The sequence below is a fragment of the Cibotium barometz genome, chromosome 4, assembly GCF_041138505.1.
Source record: "Cibotium barometz isolate CiBa-2024 chromosome 4, ASM4113850v1, whole genome shotgun sequence".
NCBI lineage: Eukaryota > Viridiplantae > Streptophyta > Polypodiopsida > Cyatheales > Cibotiaceae > Cibotium > Cibotium barometz.
The window spans coordinates 53,758,262-53,783,032 of NC_141049.1; positions in this window are offsets into that span (position 1 = coordinate 53,758,262).

Genomic DNA, 24,771 nt, shown 5'->3' on the forward strand with positions numbered 1-24,771 from the left:
AGCCAAAATCACTCTCACTAGGAAAAAAATGGCTAATCAGTCATTGGCTATGAAATTAGATGCCCCCTTCTCTGAGAAGGAGGTGAAGGATGCTATCACTCACCTCAAAAAGGGGAAGTCCCCTGGGGAAGATGGGATCCCTAATGAATTCTTCCAAGCCTTCAAAGAGGAGCTCACCCCACACATCTTAAACATCTGGAAAGAAGCCATGAGGAAGGGTTGCTTTGCTGATAAGACCAATGTGGGGGTTATTAAGCTAATTCACAAAAAAGATGAGAAGGATGACTTGGGGAACTAGAGGCCCATAACATGTCTCTCTTCTCTCTACAAAGTCTTTGCCCATATTCTGACTAGGAGAATCAACCCCTACATGGATGACTGGATCCTGAAGGAGCAAAAAGGTTTTATTAAGGGGAGATATATCCTTGATGCTATCATAAGTCTTTGGGAGGGCATGGAACATGCTGAAAGCTCTGGGCAAAACTACATCTTTCTGAAAATAGACTTTGACAAAGCTTACGACAGAATTGATTGGTCCTTCCTCTTCCAATCTTTGCAGGACATTGGCCTTAACAGAAAATTCATCAAGTATGTTCAAACCCTCTTGGGGAATGCTTCCTCAAGGGTTGCTATTAACAGGGCCCTTACAAATACTTTTCCTCTGAAGAAGTCTATAAGACAAGGGTGCCCTTTGTCTCCCCTACTTTTTGCCATTGTTGCTGATGCCCTGGGGGTGGTTGGTGAATGAGAAAATATCCAACAACAATATCAAGGGCATCTCTGTCCCTAACAGAGTTGAACCCTTATGTCTGCAACTCTTCACTGATGACACCAATGCTCTACTCCGTAATGAGGTTCACACTGCAGCCCACTTCATGGCTTGCCTGGATACTTTCTGTTTAGCCAGTGGTTCTCAAGCTAAGACTAGTTTCAGAGTATTTGAAGGTTTGCCTCCTCCAGTAATCTTGGCCTCTGGATGTAAGGCTATTCCGGAAGGGATAGTTTTCAGGCTGTTTTAGGCATACCCATGGGGTTTAATATTTCTATCAAGCAGAGATGGGATTTCGTTCTGCAGAAGCTCAAAAGCCAGGTCTTGAAATGGAGTCATATAAATACGAGTGTTGCTTCTCGAGCTTTTGTCCTTAACCACTTCATTATTCCCTCTGTGGTCTATTTTCTAGCCTGCTGGAGACCCTCCAAAACCCAATTGAACTCCCTGTATACAATCATGGGGAACTTACTATGGGGAGGTTCCTTAGACAGAAGAAAGATCGGCAAGGTGGCCTTTCATGTATGCTGTATGAACAAAGATCAGGGTGGTTTGGGCATCATCAACATCGGAATGCTGGCAGAAAAACTTACAGCAAAGTGGATTCAAAGGGCCATCTTCTCCAAGGATGTATGGGCAGACTTGCTTAAAAGAAATGTGGACAAATTTTGTTTAAAAAACAAAAGAGCTTGGAAAGGGTTCTCACTCAATGAGGTTCTCTTCTCTAAGGCCCACCTTTCTCCTACTAGCAGCAGCAAGCTCTGCTGCAGAATGTGGGAGTCATGGATGGGCATCAAAAATCTCTTTTCTTTCCAGATGTATACTAAGAGGGACCGGTATGCGTATGCAGCTGATTCAGTTTGGTTTGGTCATCTAGTTAAGCCTATTTCCAATGATCACTTATAGATCGTCTTTTCCTGTTTCAAAGCAAGGGTGAAGGTGTGGGCAGACCTATGCGACTCGTCTGGTATGTTAAACAGTGTTCAAATAAGTAACAAGTTTTCCTTACAGCGTGGTGGTGTTGAGCTTATTGTTCAAAGATGTAATGAATTGAATGTTGTCATTCCTCATGCGGGTAAATGTGATTATAAAGAGTTTTCAAAAGCTCTTAGATAGGGATCTTCAATGAACCTTCTCAAACTCCCAAACCCACATATTGCAGCCAACTTGGATCTCAAACTCAACAAAAGGTGGTCTCTGAACTGGAATAAGTATCAATGGTCATTTCGCTTCAAAAATATTTGGGCCTTTGCCCAAGAAAGGAAGCATGCAATTTTGGTTTGGCTTGTGCTCCACAAAGTAATTTGGACGCAGGAGAGGGCTCGGAAGTTGGGACATGGGAATGGTATATTGCAAAACAAATCTAGAGACTGTTTCTCTTCTTTTTTACTTATGCCCAGACACAAAACAGTTCCTGAGAGTGCTAAATGATGCCTTCGAGAAGATTAGAAACTTCCCGCTCAGCTGGAAAGAAGTGCTTTTAGGGGAATGTCGTCAGCTAGACCCCTTAACTTGGCAGTCTGTCAAATGTCTCCTATTGTGGCATGTCTGGAAACAAAGGAATGAAGCCATCTATGACATAAAAACTAATCATAATTTCTTTCTATTTCTTGACAATATTCTCAAGTTGGCTAAGCAAATTCAACCTAGAGGTGAACGTTCGAAAACTGGTCACTGGCAGGATCTTCCGTGGAGAAAGTGGAGGAAAGTGCTGAGTTCTTCTATCTCCAACACTAGGGCAAGCATGTGTAAAGGTTTGGAGAAGGAATGCTTCAGAAGGCTTCATTATGCTGATCATCCGGTTTAGTCCACTAAGGAATTCAGAGGGGTACACACCTTTTCATTCATGTACTTTGTATTGTATACAGGCGGTTCACCCTCAAGCCACTGGATTCTCTGCCATCTGTCTATGGTTCAGTTCGATGTTCTCTTCTTTGAGTACTTATTGGTTTGTAGCTAAGGCCACTTATTGGCTTAGCTGTCTTAAGGGTCCTCCATGGACCTTCCTCATGGGTCGCTGTAATCTCATCCTTTTTTAATATATTTTCCTGTTTCTATGGAAAAAAAAAGATAACACTCGACGTCTGCGAGAATCCCGCAGCTCCTATTGGTTGCTGCTCAAAGCTCACACATGTCCGTGGGCATGTGTCTGACGCCCCCATTATTATCAACGCCCTTCAAGTCATATGGTGCACTGCAAGCTGATGGAAGTGTAGATTCTAGAAGTGCTCCAGTGCTGACGACGACAGCTGGTGATGTTGGTAGGACCCGCTATGTGACGACGATAACTTTGGAGCAGTGTTCGAAAAAAACCGGGGTAAAGTGTAGTTTGCACCTTCAATTTTCAAATTTTAATTTCTTATTCTAAGAATGAAGGTATTCAAAATTTTAAAAAAAATTTACAAAAGGTTTGATAACTTTTAGTAAAAAAAGGAATAATCAAAATACCTTTCAAACTTTAAGAGTCAACGGTACTTCACCTTTATTGGTTGAAATAAAATTTTTTTATATACCATATTTTTACACTATATATATATTATAAAAATTAATATAAATAAAAAATTAAACGTTATGTAATATGGAATCTAAACGTTTTAAAACGTTTATTTTTAATCGTTATGGAATCTAAACGTTTATTTTTAATCGTTATGGAATCTAAACGTTTATAAAATTACACTATAGATTATAGAGTCACCTTTAGGCTTTATCCATAATCCATTATCTTTTCGCTCGAGTCCTCGCTTACAGTCCACTCAGTGCTAGCCTCGCTGTGCTGCCACGAGTCCTTGCTTACAGTCCAGACTCCACTCAGTGCTAGCCTCGCTGTGCTGCCACAGTGCCAAGGCCCAAGTTACACTCTTGCAATGGACTGTGCGAGTCCCGGTTGGCTACAACTTCTCTTTCCAGGTATGCAAAAACTTTGAATCAATACTAAGTAGTGTCTGTCTCTCTTATCGGTAACCGAGTAGTGAAAGAGAGGAGATACTCAGATTGTGTGTTCGATAAGAGTGTGTGTCTGTGTAGGAGCGAATAGAGAGGGAGATACTCAGATTATGTGTGTATATGCCACAGTAGTGTGCACTGTGTGTAGCTGATTATTAGGCTGCTATGCCCAGCATCATAATAGAGAGGAAGGAAAAAGCCATTAATAGAAGGAAGATTGCCGATTTCTGTATATATATATTCGAAGAGCGAATAGAGCAATTGACGAAGAGCGAATAGAGCAATTGACGAAGAGCGAATAGAGCAAAGCGTTGTTGATCTAGGGGGAGAAAGAATCAATTGATTTTTGTATATATATATATATATATATATATATATATATATATATATATATATATATATATATATATATAGAGAGAGAGAGAGAGAGAGAGAGAGAGAGAGAGAGAGAGAGAATTGATATATATATAGATATAGATATAGATATAGATATAATATATATATATATATATATATATATATATATAGAGAGAGAGAGAGAGAGAGAGAGAGAATTGATAGGAGACGATTGAGACGGAGAAGGATTCACATCAGTCAAATAACATGCTATAGGTTGTGCAGGGTTGATGTAGGTTGTGGCTCGGGTACAAAGTGCAAACACTTCACAAATCATTGATTGGCATCAAACTTTGCAGGATTAAGGTCAGGGTAAGTTTTGTTTTAGCTTGCCTCTCTCCATCTCTTTTCTGGCTTGCATCTCTTCTCTATGTCTCTCATTCACAACTACTCAACATCTTTTTTCTTTTAATTTTTAGATATGTTGAGGCATACAACTTGACATGACTTGCTATTTCTTGGTAAAATGTTAATTTACAAGGAACATATTATCATAATAATGCATTTCAAATATTTCAGATGGCTTTTGTGCAATCCACACTACTCGAATTTGGAGGATTTAGTAAAGAAGTTATTGTGGATAAGAAGAAAAAAGGTAAAAGGTCAAGTAAAGAAATTGACGAAGAAATTATTGCTAATGATTTTACTGCAAGCAGCGAAGAGATTGATGAAAAAGAGGCTACGCGTAGAAAAAGAGCTAGGTTGTCGTGGTGTGAAAATTGGAGAAGTGAATTTCATTGGCTGAGAGAAAGCACGCATTTATTGTAAGGTTTGCATGGAGGATCCTAATTGCAAAAGTGAGTTTGCAACAATAGGTGCACAAAACATGCAGCATAGTGCCCTAAGTACACATGCATGCTCTCGCACACATAGATTATCATTGATTCATTCTATGTCAAGAGGAAGTCTTGAAGTAGGATTGAGCAAACAAAATGAAACACATGACGAAGAGATTACTAATCTATTTCGTACTGCCTATTTTCTTGCTAAAAATGATATCCCATTAAACAAGTTTGTGTCAACGTTAGAGTTTCTGCGAGAATGCAAAACTCCCAATGTACCCGAACATATGTACAACAATGATAAGAGTTGTGCAACTTTTGTTCAATATATTGGAAACCCGAGGGATTCAGAAGGGGAACCTTACGATATCACGTGAGTGTACACTAGGGGGGTTTTTTGCAGATGATGCATAAGCTTATACATTAGGGGTGGGGGCCCTTTTATGTTTTGGCTAATCTTAAATTTAAGTTAGGGGGGGTGGGAGGGGGGGTACTAATCTTTACCCTAGATGTAGACCCGATGTAGAAATAACACACAAATACTCATTTATACATTAGGGGTGGGGGCCCTTTTATGTTTTGGCTAATCTTAAATTTAAGTTAGGGGGGGTGGGAGGGGGGGTACTAATCTTTACCCTAGATGTAGACCCGATGTAGAAATAACACACAAATACTCACTGGGTGTTCATGAACTAAGCCCAAAACTAACACTAGGTCTCCTTCATTGATGGTGATTCTTATTGTTAATTATGGTAATCAAAGAACTAATCATGGCTAATTAAATGGGCTAATGTTTAGAGAAAATAAGAGAAAAGGCTATGGAAAAAGGTGTAAGAAATGTTCCGTAGTAATGCATTCCTACAAGCAAATTAAGCATAACATGGCCACATGAACACCACCACACCCACACCTATACCCTCTCACTCTTTCACTCTTTGATTTTGACCACAAGCTGGTTCTCCTAAGTTGTCCTTATTCTCTTTTGGCATTTGTAAATATTCACTCTATCTTTCTAGTACACTTTGCTTTGCACACTTTGCAAAATTGCCCAATCACCCAAAGACAAAGAGACTATCTATCAGAGGATTAAATAAAAAATGGAGTAATGGAAGGCTACATGGAGTCCCAATGTTGTAGATCCAAGAATATGGGTTTTAAGGGTAGTTCAAATCAAGGAACTTGAGATCCAACCTTGTAAGTCATGATATAAACAGTCTTTCATAATATAAAATAAATATATCATTAAATCATTCTCTCTTTAATATAGGTTTACTATTTTATTCTAGTGTCTATAGTAGTGTAATATACATGTGTCTTTTCAATATTACGACTGTGTGACCGTTGAATAGTGAATTTCTTAATAGAATCCTTCATTCAGAATTTGTGATAGGAAGGAAGTCATGTGACCGCTATGTGTAAGTCTTGGGACAATCTATGAGAGACGATGACCCTAGAACTATCAAAGCAAAGATGTGCATTGAAGGACACCATTACAAATGCCTTAATACACTATGGATTAGCGGTGGTGAACCTAATAACTAAGGAAACCATGATAGATTTGGGCTTGGAAAAGATGTTATAAAGTAATTAGGTTAGTTGGCTTGCCAACAAAAGTAGAAATTACTTGCCCTCCCAAGTACACATGTGGCCTATCCCATGAGTGAGGGCTTTTCACACGGTTGACCATACTCACCCACGAATGTAACTTTAAGCATATGTTTTCTTAACCATGGTGAAATGGAGCCAATTTTATCCCCAAAAATGGAGGGGGGAAATGGGGAGTGGGAAAATGGGTTTCCTATCCTGCACATGACTTTTGCCCTATCTTATGCCCTGTACTTTTGCCTCTTCAACCTCCATTGCCCTGGCAGGTAGCCTGCTAGTGTATATCATCGTACCTTCCAGTTCGAATATCTCCCACCTCCCGTTACCTCGAATATCCCTACTGGTATTTCAGCGTTGGAGTTTGCAGATTACTCTAGTATTTGGGCTTGGAAGTTCAAATCTTTGCACTAAGGATTTTCGTCTACCAGTAGCAACTTCTGGAAGCTTGGCTGTAGCCTGATCGATGGGCTCCTGTAAGGTCCATTTCGAACCTACTTGCAGTCTTATATTGCAATATGTGTATTATTTTTTGGTATTTTCTGTAAGCAGCATCCTCTGAGAAGCCTTTGTTCTTGTTTTGGCTTTCGCGTTCACACAGTCGGCCACATTACAAATTTAATAGAGAAATCTTTCTCCCCGCACCACAACTCTAGTCAACATTTTTGTTTCGCAGGGTGTTTTTTTTGAATCGCAAACCTCTTTTTCGATCCTTAACGAGTATTTGAGCTTTCACGATGCGACTCATCTGTGCCCGCTTCCACCACAGGTGTGTATTCCGTGATGCTGTAGATGAGCTTCTGCATCAATCAGATTGTATTATTCAATTTATCCAAAGATTGACCCTCATGTTTAGTCTTACAATAGCGATGATCTTCCACCAGTCTTTGAATATAAGCTGTGAACGTCTGCTTTCTTTTGTAAGCCCAAATTTCAATTTTTATTTTGTCTTGAATTGGAATCTTCTCACCATTCAATGAAACCTATGTCTATATTTTTGGATCTCAACTTTAACGTGAAGCAGAAATTTGTGGTGGCAGGTTGAGGGGATGCATACTGTGTGCCCTTACATGCACTGCTCACTTGGCAGGGCTTGACTGTGTAGCCATGACGGCTTGCCTTTTATTTTGGAAAACCTATCGGCGTAGTTGATAGATATACCTGCCATGATTTGTCAGATAAATTTATTCATTGGATAGCCTTGGATGTCTTCTCATATATGGTTCAGCAATAGTCTAGGCACCAAGATGCTAATTGGAGCGTGGCTATTTGAGTTTCAGACATAATATTGGCCTTCAATTCTTCTAAAAGCAAGTTTCTGTACTTTTATGTTGATGTCTTATGAATTTTGAGGTATATAGAACAGTTCATTTCATTTGTTATATTCTGTTATGTGTAATGGAGATGGCTCATTTTGAGGTATATAGAACAGTTGGTTTCATTTGTTATATTCTGTTATGTGTAATGGAGATGGCTTATTAGATTTGTAAGTTACATTGTTCATTCCTATAGTTTATGAAGTCCAAGAAAGCGTTTGCTCTAATTTCTAATCGAATGCGACTATTTTCAGCCGGATAGTTAATTTGTAGAATAGACTGCCGAGCTTCCTACATATGAGAATGCAAATGGTCCGAAATTGGAAGGAATAGACGTGATGCTTTTCAATGGATAGGTTTGCAGGTTGCCTTATATACGAGTCCCTTAAATAGTCTAACCCTCATGGGTCTTAGAACTCATGTTGTCAGTTTCTGCATAAATGCAATGATACTAAAGTATACATGTCATTATACATGTTACGTGCACCTGCTCAACACAGAGACCCAAAGTAGAACTCGTATGTACAAGTGTATCCACAAACAACGTGAAGAAGTGAAGCTGTATAGCCTTCTCCAACCCCTTCCGTAGTGTTGCACGAGAGTGGCTCCAGCTTGTGACTGTTCACAAAACGTCCCCCTTCAACACTCCAGCAAAGTCAGAGTGTCCGGTCCTTCTTCTGGACAAGAAACCTCTCGCTATATATTAATGCACTTGGATGCTGGCCATTAATTAGGAACAAAGAGGGCAAATGATTATGGAATTTCTGCAGTCCACGATCCTTTATTTGTTTGACGTTGATCATTATAACCCAATGCTTGCATTTCATCAATCTTTGGGAGTCTCTGATCATCGAATCCTGCCATTGATTGTTGCCCATGAGTCTGATAGAGTAGGGGACTTGCCAGAGAGCCGGAAAATCCTTTCAAAAGCATGTTAGAAGGCTTTCAAATGGCCACAGCTAGCTGTATATACCACCTTGGGCATTCCCATTCTTTACACAATTAACTGGCAATGACTCCATACTCTTTTGCAATCTTTTTAGTTCAAACCAGCCAGCTTTCAGCTAGGACTTGGCGCTATTAGTGTGCTCTCAGCCTGCTTGGCCTTATGTGTGGTTGACAAGGTGGGCTTGAGAATCGTACTCCTTGTCTGCACGCTTCCATAATCACATTTGTAGCTGTATATCACCATACATGTCAACAGTTTTATGTCCATTTCATGCTTCATTTTGAACATGTTAATGATGATTTTGCTGTAATTTGTTCCTCATTTCCTTTACTTTACAACAGGTTTTGCTGCTACTGCAAATAATGCATTGAGAAGGCCTATGTTTCTACTTCAACTCACATGTTTTTGGTTGGAATTTGTTTACAGGTGCTGTAATTTGTTACTAGTTGCTAGAGTAGCTGTAAGCTTCGAAAGGAGATTGTTGGCTTGAAGCAGCTCTGATTCTTCCATACTTTGCTCCAGGTTTTATGTCCATTTCATCCTTCATTTTGAACATGTTAATGATGGTTTTGCTGTAATTTTTTCCTCATTTTCTTTACTTTACAATAGGTTTTGCTATCCATTTGATATTATCTTGTTGGGCACCCTTTTTGTTATCTAGCCCTTTTATAGGAGTATGGAGAGGCATGATATTGTGATTATGTTAGATGAGGGTGTGGCTGAAAATCATGTGTTGGGATATGTTCATCTTAAAACCCGTGGTACCTACAAGGACTTGAGAGAAGAGATCATCCTTGATAATCTCATCATAGATGAGTTTATATTTTTGGGAGGATCTAGGAAAATTCCAATAGAGGCCAAGCAAGAGGAGAGATGGATAGTTGATGCTGCAGAAGTAACCATCCAATTGAAAATGGAATATGATACACAAGGCAAACGCCAAAAAGTGGACTCAGTTGGAGATAGCAATAAAATGCAGCCAAAGTGTACAGTGTCTCCAGATTTATGTATGCATGATCTTGCTCAAGGGTGTGAAAGCTACAATATGGTGGATGATTCGACTACGTGTGGTAGTGTTTCTAAGAATCGATTGAAGAGTCACCTTGCAACACCATCTGAGGTCAAAAAATGGCAGAGGGAGATTAAGATAGCCAAAGAAAAGTTAAGAGCAAAAGGCCGACATGATAGATTTGAGCTCATGTCAAAGGACAAGGATGGTAAAGCATTGTTTCAGATTTGGTGTGAGGAGTGTGATTGCTCTTATGGTCAAGGGGGTCCTGACACTTTGTATAATTACACACACTCACACATCAACTCAGCATCCCATATGAGGATTATTGGGTTATGTGAGCAAGAGAGCCATAGAAAAGACAGCCTTGGTTCATTGGATGACATTATGGAATTAGGAAAAGAAAAAGTAAATGAAGCAATGTTGGAGGTTTCAACCTTTGCAAGTGAGAGTAATGTGGTGTTTCAACTAGTAACAGAGACTATTGGAGATTATAGCACTCTATCAAAAGTCTATATAAGCTGCATGCTAGATAACAAGTGGATACCACTATTTCCAAAGACAGGATCTCTACGACAATGCATGATTGAGCATATGAAATCCAAGCTACATATCACAAAGGCTAGTGGCATTGATTCTAGTAATCAAGTGAAGAGGGCTAGTGGTCGTCCATCCAAGGTGACAATTATAGATAAGAAGCAAAGAGATCTAAGTGGTTTTTTCAAGAAATGTTCCGCTAAAGGTAAAACTCACATGTTCTAGCTGTGTTTTCCATCAGTTTTGTATTTTCCAAGTGAACATTTTTTCTTATGCTCTATTGTAATGTTTTCTTATAGATAATGACAGCTTGCAAACTGCCAATGCATCACGAAAGCCATCAGGTATTTCTCATATGCTTCTATTTTCAATCATTATTTCTGATTTTTTATAGAGATGTTAGGTGTAGCTAGTCATATGGCTTTTGGCTCTCTCTCCATTAGGTAAATTTTCAAGCTTCTATTTTCAATCACTATTTCTGTTTTTTTATAGAGATGTTAGGTGTAGCTAGTCATATGGCTTTTGGCTCTCTCTCCATCAAGTCTATTGGGAACTTAACAGATTCCTCCTTTGCTCACAGAGAGTAGCTTGCTTGCAACCTTGTGTTGGGGTTTTTGGCAAGGGTCATATAACTATGATGGGAATGTGGTTGACTTGAAGCCCTTTTTGGATGATAGTAAGGGAGGTGGCAAATGGCACAATGAGCTAGCAACTAAGGCAACAATTATGATGGGGACAACAGAGTTCATTGAAATTAATGGCACTTTCCGTCATAAGGATCGCAGGCAGATATGTTTGGAGGGAACATACTTTGATAATTTGCAATGTGGTGCATGTGCTACTATTCCTAAAGAACGAGACTTTCGCATGCGAGTGTATCGACAAATTCGATCTTCAGACACTCGTGGATCAAGAGACACAGGAGGTGGTAGACGGTTAGATTATTTGACTCATTTAGAGTTATTGAGAGTAGCAAAAACAAAGTCCACAATGGTTCGGGTATTGAAGAAGGAGATAGCATTCACAAGAACTGAAGTTGTTGCATTGAGCGTGAAGGTTAGAAGTCTTTGGGAGAGCACTATGGAAGCCATGGTGAGGAAAGATGTTAGAAAATTTTGTCAAGATATAATCAATGCTCATGAGCTAGGTCTGTTTGAGGGAAAGAAGGCATTGTGGAACTTCTTTGTTGACATTTCACAAAACATTTCAAGAGTAGGTCAAGGGAAGAGATATTCCAATACAACAAAGGAATTATTTGAGACTGTCAAGATATGGGGAGGGACAAGGTTGCATAATTTCTTATCACTTAACCTTGGAGGTCCACACATGTCCACCACAATGAGGTCCACAAGAAAAGCACTTTTCTTTCGAACTGGTTTACAAGAGGATATATTTCAACATGCAAGAGAAGTTTACACTTGTCACATGATGAAGAAAGGTATACCCTTGGGTAGTGTGCCAGTTCTTCTAGCTGAGGATGAAACAGCTGTGAAAAGAATGGTGAGATGGGTGGCACGTGATGATAATTTGGTTGGCTTTTATGGTAAAAAGCTGGAACACACTTGCATTCCAGACTTTGCCGTGCAAGTTGGTGATGGTCAAGATGGATATCTTAGAGTTGTGGACGCTTTTCAACATAATGTGATTGCTCATTATGCAAGGGTATTGATAGTGAATCCTCTTCTTGAATGCTTACCAAGCTAGTCCTATTGGTGCAATTGACATGTAATAGGTTTGATTCCATGTTTGTCAGAGAACAGTGGGAGAGCATTCAGCTTTCTTGGAACATTTTTCTAAGGGATGTGGTAGGTCCATTGATAGGACATGCTTCAGATGGGAATAGTAGGCGCAGAAAGTTGATGTTGCAAGATTACTCTTCTTGTCAAGGTCCCAAGTTGTGCATTCCTTGGAAGGGTTGGCCCTTTACAGCACACATCACATTTGATGGGAGTATCAGTGGTTTGCATGATCAAGACTATATCCATAATGGAAAGAAACTTATCAATCCTTTGGATAGTGCATCTAGGAGGTTGGTACTTCGTAGAGACCTTGTGACTTTGAATCATGTAGCAATTGTATATCAATTATTCAAGGTTGATGAACATGGATTGCAAGAAGGGGATATTGAGAGGAAGGATAGACAAAATTGGAGAGCTGCACAAAGGATTGCTGCAAAGAAAGTACAAAAGTGTTTGAAGTTATTACAAGAAGGCTATGGTGCTCACCAAGAGCGGACATTGGGCACACGTATGTACTTATCAATAGTAGCATCTTACATTGATATTTTCTTATCACCTACCTTAGACTTGTATGGTCGTGTGAAAGCTGCAGGAAAGGTGTCTTTCTTTTTCAGGTATGCAGAAGTTGCTACCATTGCTATTAGTGATATATGAATAAAGGATTTTGAATGTATTTCCAAGGTTTATGTGGCTAATACTCATGGTTCTTTCTATATGTAGGATTTGGCACATGTGGATCACTAAGCATGATGCATACTCCCTAAAGCAAAACTTTATCAGTAGAGAAACATTCATTGACATTCAATTATCATGTCACTTTGTGGTTCTCTTGATAAAGACCTTTAGAGAAAAGTATCCTCACTTGCACGTACCCCTTTCTTGCATGGGATCGGATGCATGTGAGAATTTTTTCAGCAAGGTGGGTGGAATGGTTCGGAATGAAAGATGCTATGATGGCTTTGATTTGCTGAGTAGTACATGAGCACTTAATAGAATAGCAGAGTTTCAAGCAGGTTCAATTCTTAAATTTCCAGCAGCTCATTCTAAACAAGAAAATATATGGGCTACTTTGGAAAAGGAGAATGGCACTCCTTTGGCCAACCTGGGAGACTATGCTTGTGTGAGTAGTGACAACCATTTGGTATCTGCATTGAAAGAGGGATTATTAGAAGCAAAGGCCATAAGTGAGACACTTGGTATGCGCGATGAAACTTTTTGGAATGACTCATGGGAGGAGGGAGATCTCTTAGAACTCTTCAACCCTAATCTTGAATATGTGGATGAAGATGAATCATTGGATGATGTTCTACTTATAGATGAAGATAATCACTTTGATAGTGGTGTTCGAGGTGATCTGGATGAGGAAATTACTAGTGAAAGTGAGCTTCGTCATGTGATTGATTGTCTAATTGATGAGGAGGAGAAGGTGGTTAGTGAAATATCGCCATTTGTTGAAGTGGATGGGAAAGCCATTTCTAAAAGCACACTTGTCAGCCAATTGAATGGAAATCCCACACTATCTAAAGATAGATTAACAAGGGTGAAAAGCGGAGTGTATTTTTCTTTGGAGAAGAAGGCAATGATTCATACAGGAACATGTCTTGGTATAGGATCTGATTGTGCAGTATTGTTTGAAAGCACATCAATAAATGCAAACAAAAAGACAAGAGGAAAAGGAAAAGCTAGGAATACTAGTAAGGGTGCTATAAACGGCATGTGGTACCTTGGAAGGGTGGTAAGCATGAAGAGAAAGGTTGGAAATTGTCTAAAAGAGACAAGAGGCCCCTTTGATCTATTGGATAGGCCTTTGAATGTTCAAATTCATTTGTCATGGTATCAACAAGCAAAGGGAACTAGGACCTACACATATGACCTTGTTGACAACCAATGTGTGGATTTGGAATCTATAATAGCCTTGGCCAATCTCAACTATGATTGACAAACAAAGAAATACCATCTTGATGAGAATGACTACAAACTTTTCAATGAATATGTGCAGGGCAGAAAAGGTACATTTTCTATTTTTTAAATTTTTGTAAAGTTTATCCATTTTGAAGTTGTCCCTTCCCTTCCCTCCTTCCTAGTCCATTTGCAGCCCTACTACTCCAATCTCTGATGTAGATGAAGGGAACATATGTTTTTGTTAATGTGCTTTCAATCCTTCTTATCACATAGGGATCCTAGGTTTGCAGCATGTAACTTGACAGGGAGCTTATGTTTGTTTTGGAGGATAAATTTGTTGGCAAGCTATGTGGCATGATGCAGCATTTATGAGAAGATGCCCATAGATGTGTCAATGGTAAACTTATGGATTATAGACATGGATTGTTCGGGTGTTACTCTTGTTTAATTTTTAGTTTTTCTAGTAAACATTCAAGATGCATTTTATGTTTTCTGCTCTATCAAATTTTGGTTTAGATTCATGGATTGTTCAGGTGACTCTTGTGTAACTTCATATTTGCTGCTATTAAACATCCAAGATGCTTTTCAGCTTTTTCATTCTAGTGTTTGTTTTTTAAGGGAGAAGACACTTGTTTATGTTAGTGTGTAATCATTCTTATACGCTATATATTGGGTCTACTACAGCTTTCTAGCTTGTCTGCCCCAATAACAGTGAATGTAGTTGCTGTCTACACTATTCTGAGCAGGTTTAGAGACTGTTGCCAATTATGGGAAAGGATTTGGAGCTGTTTACCTCTGTATTTGGCAATACAACATTCAAATTAGTTCATGTTTTGTAAGTACAGGTCTGCATTGGAAGTTCAATGAGGTTTGTGCATTGTTTAGCCAAGCATTGGGGCTAGTGGGTTAATGTGATTTTGTTGGTGCAATACCATTCACAGCATGTGAATCAGTGGGCAGTTTATGCATACATCTAAGATGGTTCAGAATCAAAATCCGAATCTAAATTCGGGAGACATGTTTGAAGTTTTGGCCTGGGAGGATAAATTGGATGGAACCAAGTATTCCATGTGGAGTTTTATGGTGAATAATGTGTTAGTTGGTAAGAGTATATGGGGCTATGTTAGAGGTGATGAGGCTTGTCTTGTAGATCTAGTTATTGCTTCTGCTACACCTTTGTAAGGAGGTAATGCATATGATATGCAGCTAGCTTCGATAAGGCCAGCTACACCTGTTGCTCCCATTGAGGATTAGAGGAGATGGGATTAAGGGATGCCCAGGCTATGCCACTTATAGCCTTGTCCATTAAAAGGATCATCATACCTCGTATCTGTTCCTCCAACATACTTGGAGAATATGTATTGGGCAAGGAAGGAGGCTAGGCTTACTTGAAAAGACATCTTGATAGTATTTCAAGAGCTTTACGTATGGAAATACATTGGTGGATATGTATACTCTTTGTAGATGTACAGTCAATACGTATGCAAAATGGTATAATGTTGCCTTGGTTAGCATGTCGATGTAGGTGATTAGCATGTAATGGATGTAATGCCAACAAATGAGTGCTCTTATCATCATTATTTTGATGATATACTCTTTGTAGATGTACAGTCAATACGTATGCAAAATGGTATAATGTTGCCTTGGTTAGCATGTCGATGTAGGTGATTAGCATGTAATGGATGTAATGCCAACAAATGAGTGCTCTTATCATCACTATTAGGCATGAATCAAGAGCATCTATTTTGATAGATGTAACTTTAACAAATGCTGTTATCATCATTATTAGGCTTGAATCAAGAACCACCATGCTAACCATGTATGGTAACAAGTGTGCGGAGGGTGTGCGGATGACAGATGGATGTTTGACAAAATACGATAGCCGTCTTATAGTCTTGTTGTTTGACAAAATAGGATAGCCGTCTTGACGTAGGTTTAAGGAAAGGGGGGGGGGAGGGACACTAGACTTTTTCTTATACCTTATAAGCTTAAATAGGGGTGTTTTATAATCCTACATGGATCTTAAATAGGGGGTTTTCTTGAAGTTCATGCACGCAGGTGACGTCCCCCTTTAATGAAGAGTGAATCCCCCGAGATTGGAAAAGCATTGTCACATAATATAGTAGAATGATTAAAAATTTCTCCTTGTTTTGGGATCATGATAGATGAATCTACAGATATATCTATCGATGAGCACATGATAGTATATGCATCTTATCTAGAGAATCATTGTCCACATACATCTTTTTTTGGACTTGTAGATGTTATTGGGGATCGTACTGCCAAGGGCTTGTATAATTCTTTAATAACATTGATCTTAGAAAATGGATTGGACTTAAGAAAGTTGATTGGATTTGGATCTAATGGTGCATCCGTAATGATAGGAAAGAGATCCGGGGTGTCTACTAGATTAAAGGAGTCTTGTCCTTTCATGACATCTATGCATTGTGTGGCTCATCGCACAAATCTTTGTGCATCTAAAAGCATAGAAAAGTTTCCATTTACAAAAGCTATAGATTCCACAGTTAATGAAGTCGCAACTCTTTTTAGAAAGAGTGTCATCCGTAAAGAGAAATTAAAAGAATTACAAGAAGAATTTGAATGCTCAATAATTCAATTGGATAAAATTCATTCAATTAGATGGTTGAGTAGATCAATGGTTTTAGCAAAGTTTTGTGACTCACTAGAGCCTCTTCTTGAGTTCTTTGAGAGTGAGAATCTCGTAGTCTTTAGCAAATTGTCTTCTCTAGAACTCATTTATGCATTACATTTCTTCAGATCTATATCAACATTTGACAAAGTTAAGTAAAATATTTTAAAAGTCATATGTTGATATTACTAGTATTCCTGGCATTGTGAATGCTGAGATTTGTGCATTGGAAATAGAGTTTGTGTGTCGGAACCGGATATTGACATGAATACAAGAAAGGAAGATACAAGGGGTTTTCCTATTGGACCAGATAAGGGTTTTCTCCATGGTTTACGATCTTCAATAAAAGGTGACCATTTTCGTAGCAAAAAGATATCTCGCTCTTTTGATGGCTCTGATATTGAATTGGTTATTAGCTTTCAAAAAGCATTCGCATTAAGTGTTATTAAAGATTTGAAAGAGAGATTTGTGGATAACTCTACCTTGGCTTGTTTTAAAATACTCTCTCCATCTTGCTATCCTCCTGGAAAGCTACTTAAGAATTTTAGAGCTGATGAATTAGACAGGTTGATATCATTTTATGGAGAAAGCAAACTTGCAAATGGTGAGTAGTTAATGGAGAAATTTGTAGATCCAATATCTCTTCGAAGAGAATACCTTACATTCAAGATTCAAGCCACTAATGATTGGAAAGGGTGGAATTTGCGGGACACTTGGTCTTACATAAGTAACAATATCACTCTACAAGAAAAGTATGAAGGGTTGCTAAAGCTAGCGCAAGTTGCATTAGTCCAATGCTCTAGTATTGCAATTTGTGAGCGTGGCTTTAGTATACAGAATATTATCAGATCAAAATTGAGGAATAGATTGACGACAAAGAGTACAACTTCCTTAATGCGAGTATCCATCGAAGGTCCTCCAATGTCAGAGTTCGACTTTAGCTCAGCAATAGAGCTTTGGAGGCTTGATGCCATTACGACAAGACATGCTTTTACAAATGAAGACTAAAAGGTATTTTTAAAAACTTTAGAGATTAAATACATTATTAATGCCTTCATAGCAAAGTACTAACGTATAATACAATCTTCTAAATTTCATTAGGAGATGGAGGAGCATGAAGGATTTGGGAGCTTGTGAGTAAAATAATTTCAACTAGTCTTAGCTTCTTTTAGGACTCAATGCAATATTTGTAGTGCATTTATCCACAAGCATGGATGATATTCTTGTGAAAGCAAAATTCTGTTTTCTTTAATGATAAATATCATTTTACTCATGAATTTGGCAATCAACAATTTAGTAAATTCTATTAATGTCACCAATCATTTTGTTGCGAGAGTGTTTTAAAGTCGTTTTTAAGTACATTCTCTTGATACTCGAGTTATTTTGTCGCAAGAGTTTTTAAAAGTGTAAAATTCTGAATAAAACTTATAAAACTTTCTTGGCAATATAAGAACTTACTTTTGATTTTTCAGATTAAAGGTATAAAAAGATATAGGATTTTGGTTTTTTTTTCGAACACTGCTTTGGAGATGTTGCAGAACTGAGAGCTGACGATGGCGTATGAGAGAGCGTGGACGGTGGGGCAGGCGTGGGAGCAGACAGAGGCGAGATTAGCTGGTAGGTGCAGGAGTGGGTTTGGTAGGCGCATTTTATTGCCCTTTGCGCAGGCTGACGATGGCGTATGAGAGAGCGTGGGGCAACTGTGGAGTAGACGGAGGCTGGCGAGTATATGAGTGGGTTTAGCTGGCACGTTTTATTGCCCTTTGTGCAGCTGACGATGGTGATATTTTTCTTGCAGCTTCATGCATTACCGCGAGAGAGAGAGAGAGAGAGAGAGAGAGAGATGTGCAGGGTTGTATGGGTGAGAGAGATTGTGTGTGTGTGTGTGTGTTGTGTGGCGTGGTGGAGTTGACGTGGGCCTAACACACCAGCGATGACAAAAGCAAGACCGAGAGCTGACAATGGCGTATGAGAGAGCGTGGAGCAGGCGTGGAGCAGACGGAAGCAGCGTCATCTCGCGGGTGCAGGAGTGGGTTTGGTAGGCGCATTTTATTGCCCTTTGCGCAGGCTGACGATGGCGTATAAGAGAGCGTGGGGCTGGTGTCGAGTAGACGGAGGCAAGGGCAGCTGGCGAGTGCAGGAGTGGGTTTAGCTGGCACGTTTTAGTGCCCTTTGTGCAGCTGATGATGGTGATATTTTTCTTGCAGCTTCATGCATTACCCAGAGAGAGAAAAGTGAGAGAGACACAGAGAGAGAGAGAGAGAGAGAGAGAGAGAGAGAGAGAGAGAGAGATGTGCAGGGTTGTATGGGTAAGAGAGATTTTGTGTGCATGTTGTGTGGTGTGGTGGAGTTGACGTGGGCCTAGCCCATCAGCGATTCTACAACAAGGTGACAGGGACAGAGTAGACTACGGTAGGGAGCGTCACAGAGCTAGAGTGTTGTAGTTTGTTTTGTTTTGTTTTTTTTTTTAATATCGTGGAGCCAACCGACTCTCAGTGTTACAAAACGCCATCAGTTGGCTGTGTAGGGCTATGCACATAAGGTTGGGTGTTGTCTTACAGAACAGAACCTTTTTCTAGTGACTCGTTCAACAATGAGTGAAAAATGAAAATCTAATTACAAAGGTCACATGACAATTCCAAAGTTGATGACATGGTTGATGGAAAGTCTATCCAATGAAGCCCAGAAGCGCTGCAATGCTGACGACGTAGCTGGTGATGTAGGTAGGACATGCTACGCTGACGACGACAACTTTGGAGATGTTGTAGGACCGAGAGTTGACGATGGCGCATAAGAGAGCATGGGCACTGGGCAGGCGTGGAGCAAACGGAGGTGGGATCAACTGGCAAGTCCAAGACTGGGTTGGCAGGCGCATTTTATTGCCCTCTGTGCAAGCTGACGATGTGTATGAGAGAGCGTGGGGCAGGTGTGAAGTAGATAGAGACAAGGCTAGCTAGCGAGTGCAGGAGTGGGTTTAGCTAGAACGTTTTATTGCCCTTTGTGCAACTGACGATGGTGATATTTTTCTTGCAGCTTCATGCATTATCGAGAGAGAGAGAGAGAGAGAGGTGTGCAAGGTTGTATAGGTGAGAGAGATTGTCTCTGTGTGTAAGTGCATGTTGTGTGGTGTGGTGGAGTTGACGTGGGGCTAGCCCACAAGCGATGACAGAAGGTAGGCACAACATGCAGCATAGCTGACAAATTGCCTAGGTGTGGTTATGGTGGAGTTAATGTGGGCCTCTAACAATGTGGCAAGTGTAGAGTAGACTACGGTAGGGAGCAGGGCCTAAATTTGACGGGTGGTTATGAAATTTTTTATGACCGACAAATTTTTTTTTCCCCTTTCGCTTGACAGGTTTCAACAAAAAAGTTCTCGTCAAATGACAGGTAAATTTATATCAACACAGATACCATAAAAAGAAGACACATAAAATAGAGAATAACCTACAGACCGGCTCTCTTTAAAATCACATTCATGCATATCTTGCCAGTGCAAAATCCCTAATCATCAAAAGATATCAAATAAAAAACCACTAGATCACAATAAACCTCGGACAAAAGACAGAAAATGTGAACAATCATCAAAGTTGTGCAATCCAAAAATCACTGTAGTGGCATAGCTCTCCTCTTTTTTACTTTACCCCAAATTTTTTATGACAGGCAAATTTTTTTCTCGGGCTTGTCGTTTGACAAGAATTTTTTTCAACTACCTTTTTTGACAGGCAAAATAGCCCTTGACAGGAAAAACAGGCGTCAAATTTAGGCCTTGGTAGGGAGTGCCACAACTAGACCATTGTAGTTTTATTAATTTATTTATTTATTTTGTTTTTTTTAATATAGCGGAGCCAACCGACTCTCAGTGTTACAAAGCGCCATCAATTGGCTGCAGGCCTTAAATTTGATGCCTAATGTAAGGCTTCATGGAAAAAAAAATGAAGCTTTGGAGTCCACAAATGGGCTATCTCTCTCTCTATATATATATATATACTCTATAGTATTATATATATATACTATATAGTATATATATTATAATTTATATACTATATTTTTTTGAAGCCTTGGTGATTTAGGAGGGCTTCAATTTGAAGCCTTGCATGAAAAATTGGGCTTCATGGTTGAAGCCTTTAGAATATTGTAGGGCTTCATTTGAAGCCCTGCACAGCCATTGAAGCCCAAAACGGGCTTCAAATTTAAGCACTGATTGGCTGTGTAGGCCTATGCACATAAGGTTGGTTGTTGTCCTACATAGCCTTTTTCTAGTGACTGGCTTGACAATGAGTCCAAAATGAAAATCTAATTACAAAGGTCACATGACGTTTCCAAAGTTGATGACATGGTTGATGGAGATTCTATCCCATGAAGCGCATGATTATGGGAATGAAGAGGTTAGCACCTTTGTATTATATACACACGCTTTGGACACACGCAAGGCCCCTATGGGCTCCATAATACATATCACTACCTCGAATTGTGGCGGTATCCGTGTCCGGCTCGTGTCTAAAGACAACACTGGACGTCTGGGAGAATCCACAGATCCTATTGGTTGCTGCTCGTGGGGATGCGTCTGACGCCCCTCAACGCCCTTCAGGTCATATGTGCATTGTGGATGCGCTGAGCCTGCCAGTGCTGACGACACCTGGTGATGTTGGTAGGAACCGCTACGCTGACGACGACAACTTTGGAGATGTTGAAAGACCGAGAGTTGACGATGGCGTATGAGAGAGCGTGGGGCAGCGCCGCAGCTGGTGTGGAGACTACGGAGGCGGGGTCAGCTGGTGCGTGCAGGAGTGGGTTTGGCAGATGCATTTTATTGCCCTTTGCGCAGGCTGACGATGGCGTATGAGAGAGCTTGGGTCAGGTGTGGAGTAGACGGAGGCAAGGCCAGCTGGCGAGTGCAGGAGTGGGTTTAGCAGCATCAGTGTTCGGGAAAAAATAGGTTCGACTTAGCCTAAAGCCGGCTCAAATTGAATACGAGCCTGCTCAAAAAAATTTGAGAAGGAAAAGCTTCCTTCTCGTTTTTTTTTTAGAAGGAATATGGCCGATTCATTATAAAAGGAGAAGGATTTTAATTTTTACAATATATAATTTATAAATAATATAAATAAATTGGGCGCCCGCGGGGCCGGCTGATTATTACGATTATGGTCATGCCACATGGTGGCATCATGCATGGTGCAGACTCTGGGCGGGTGGCCGCTGGAGTCTGGACTCTGGACAGGTCACAGTGTGGACGTCAAAAATTAAAATACATATTATGCTGCATGTGCACAGTGCCATGCAAACATTTTACTATTTTAGGCTTTAGCTTAAGCCTCGGCGAGTCGACCCTCAAGGCTCAACTGCCATTGGCCATTGGCATGCATCCTTATCTGCCATTGGCCTGCTGCATGCATCCTTATCTGCACTGTGCAGACTCCGCGGCGGCCCTTGAGCCTGAGGCTTGAGGCCCGTTACTATATTCTGGCAGCCTGCATGGCACATGCAGTGTGCACAGTGCACTCTCGAGTCTCGACTCTCACCGTTCACCTGTGCAGTTCCAACTTCCTCTGACGGTCGACCTCGGAGTCTCGGACCTCCCACTCCCGAGTCCCAGGCTCCCTGACTCCTGAGTCCTGAGGCTTGCCGGCGTGCCGCTTGAGCCTTGAGCAATGAGGGCCTGAGCCTTGAGCCCTCAACTTTCAGGTTACTGTTTCAACTTTCAAGGCGAACGTCGAATTTCGAAAACCAGCGGCGGTCAAGTTTCAACCTCCAGGCCGAACTGCGAAGTTCGAACGGCGAACTGTAGACTGTAAGTGTAGTCTGTGAAACCAGTTTGTAACTTTGTTATATGTTTTCTGCGGCCTGCCTTGCACGCAGCCACCGGCCATCGTAGCTCCAGCGGCGTCCAGCCTCCAGCCCGCCTCTGCTTGCTTAACTCTGTTGTTGCCTCGGCCATCATAGCTCCAGGCTCCCCTCTCGAGTCTGCTGTTGCGCCTGTTGTCGAAAACGGCCTGCAGGCTGCACCACGATCTCCTTCTGAGTTCTTGGTGAGGAGTTCATTAAGGTAATAAGCCTATATAGTATAAGGTCTCTCTGTGGATATGTTCCAACTTCCGATGCATGCTTGTAAGTTGTAAGAGAGAGAGAGAGAGAGAGAGGTACTGTGATGTTCTTTGTGAAATTGTGTGTCTGAGCAGTGAACTGTGAAAGTTGAAACTCTCTCAGAAAATTAAGGCAGACGTACTGGGTGCTGGCAACTGAAGATTTTGGGTTTTTCGCCAACTCGAACCAGAGAGCATGCAGAAGAAAGTAAAGACTAGTAAGAGGCAAGGAAGCCTTCTTAAATGGGTTCAAGGTAATCCTAAAGCTCCACGTAATAAAGAAAAAATTACTGTCGCAAGTATGTCATCTCATATTGCAGAAAAAGTAGACCTCTCTACTCTATCTCCTGAGGAAAGGGTAGAGGAGGCAAGAAGACAAGGTCGACGAGATCTTTTCCAAGCAGAGTGGTTGGAAGACTTCAAGTGGCTCGAGTACAATAAGGAGGAGGCAAAGTTGTATTGTAAGTTTTGTAAAAAGTATCCACATCACCATAGTGCATATTCATTGAGTGGATCAATCAACTTCAAGGTAAGTAATCTCAAAGCTCATTGCAGTACTGATTGTCATAGGCTTGCTATGCAAGCATGTTTTATGGAGGGAAAGGAAAGCATACAAAGTAGCATTAAAAAAGTGAAAGAGTTGAAAGATGAAGCTTTGTTGACATTGTTTAAATCTGCATATTTCATAGCTAAGAGAAATGAATCCTTTGCACTTTTCCCACACTTGATATCTCACATGCAAGATTGTGGTGTCCCATACACTACAAGCTTGTATAATGATGATAAAGCTTGTGCGGAAATGGTCTATTGTATTGCTAATTATTTGATGCATGATACGTTAAAGAAAGTTGCTAAGAGTCCATGGTTTGGGGTGCTTGTTGATGAATCCACCGATATTGCCACTCATGGTCATATGGTTATCTACTTTTCTTATGTAGAATCTGAGTGCATACCAAAAGTCTCTTTCTATGGGATTGTGCGCGTGAGTGATGGAACTTCAAAAAGTTTGTTTGACACTTTGATTGCTGAACTCAAGAAGTGCAAGTTGGACCTATCCAAACTAATTGCGTTTGGATCTGATGGATGCTCCACCATGACAGGTAAGGAAAATGGACTTTCAACTCTTCTAAAGAAAAATGTCAATCCTTTTCTTACATCAATTCATTGTGTAGCACATAGAACTGCACTTGCCGTCTCTAATGTAGCTAAGAGTAATGACACTTGTAAAAGGATAGATAAACTTGTCAACAGTTTAGCTACTTTTTACAATGCGAGCTCTAAGCGCAAAGAAGCACTACGTGATTTGCAAGAGGATTTGGCTTGTCCCATTTTGAAGTTACAACATACTTATGATATTCGATGGTTAAGTCGATATAATGCTTTGAAATCTATTTGTAGATCATTTGATGCTATCTTGGCTGAGGTAAGAGAGAAAAACTCTCATCTCCACAATGACATTGCGGAGTTTGAGTTTATTTATTGCTTATTTTTCTTGGCGGATATACTCAAAGGTTTGGCTTCCTTAAGTAAAATGTTTCAAAAAGATCATGTTGATGTAACCACAATCAATGGTCTAGTTGACAACGAGATTGATCGTATCAAACAATACTACATGGAAGAACCACAACCCGATTGCAATGCTTTTACACATGGAGTAGGAGGCTTTGAAATTTTGCCAGAATATGGATCCGAAAAAGGTCACCTCTTTTCTCTTCGTGAATCACTTCATGGTAATGTTTTCTTTGATGAGTCAATAAAACGCGATATTTATGGTGAAGATTTAAAGAGAGCTTTAGAATTTCAAACCTCTTTTTCTTCTTCTATCATTGCCAACTTGCAAACAAGGTTTGAAGATAATTCCATACTTAGCAACATGAAGATCCTTGTTCCTGCACAACATCCACTCTTGGAGCGACCGTTGAAAGCATATGGCATCGAAGAAGTTACGAAGTTAGTGTCATTTTATGGTAAGGATCATGTACTAGGTATGTTTGAATTTAAAGCATTGGTTGATGGTGATGAGTTAAAAAAAGAGTTTAGAACTTTCAAAAATCAAGCTCCAAAAGACTTTGTCCGATATAGCCTAGTAGAAGTTGC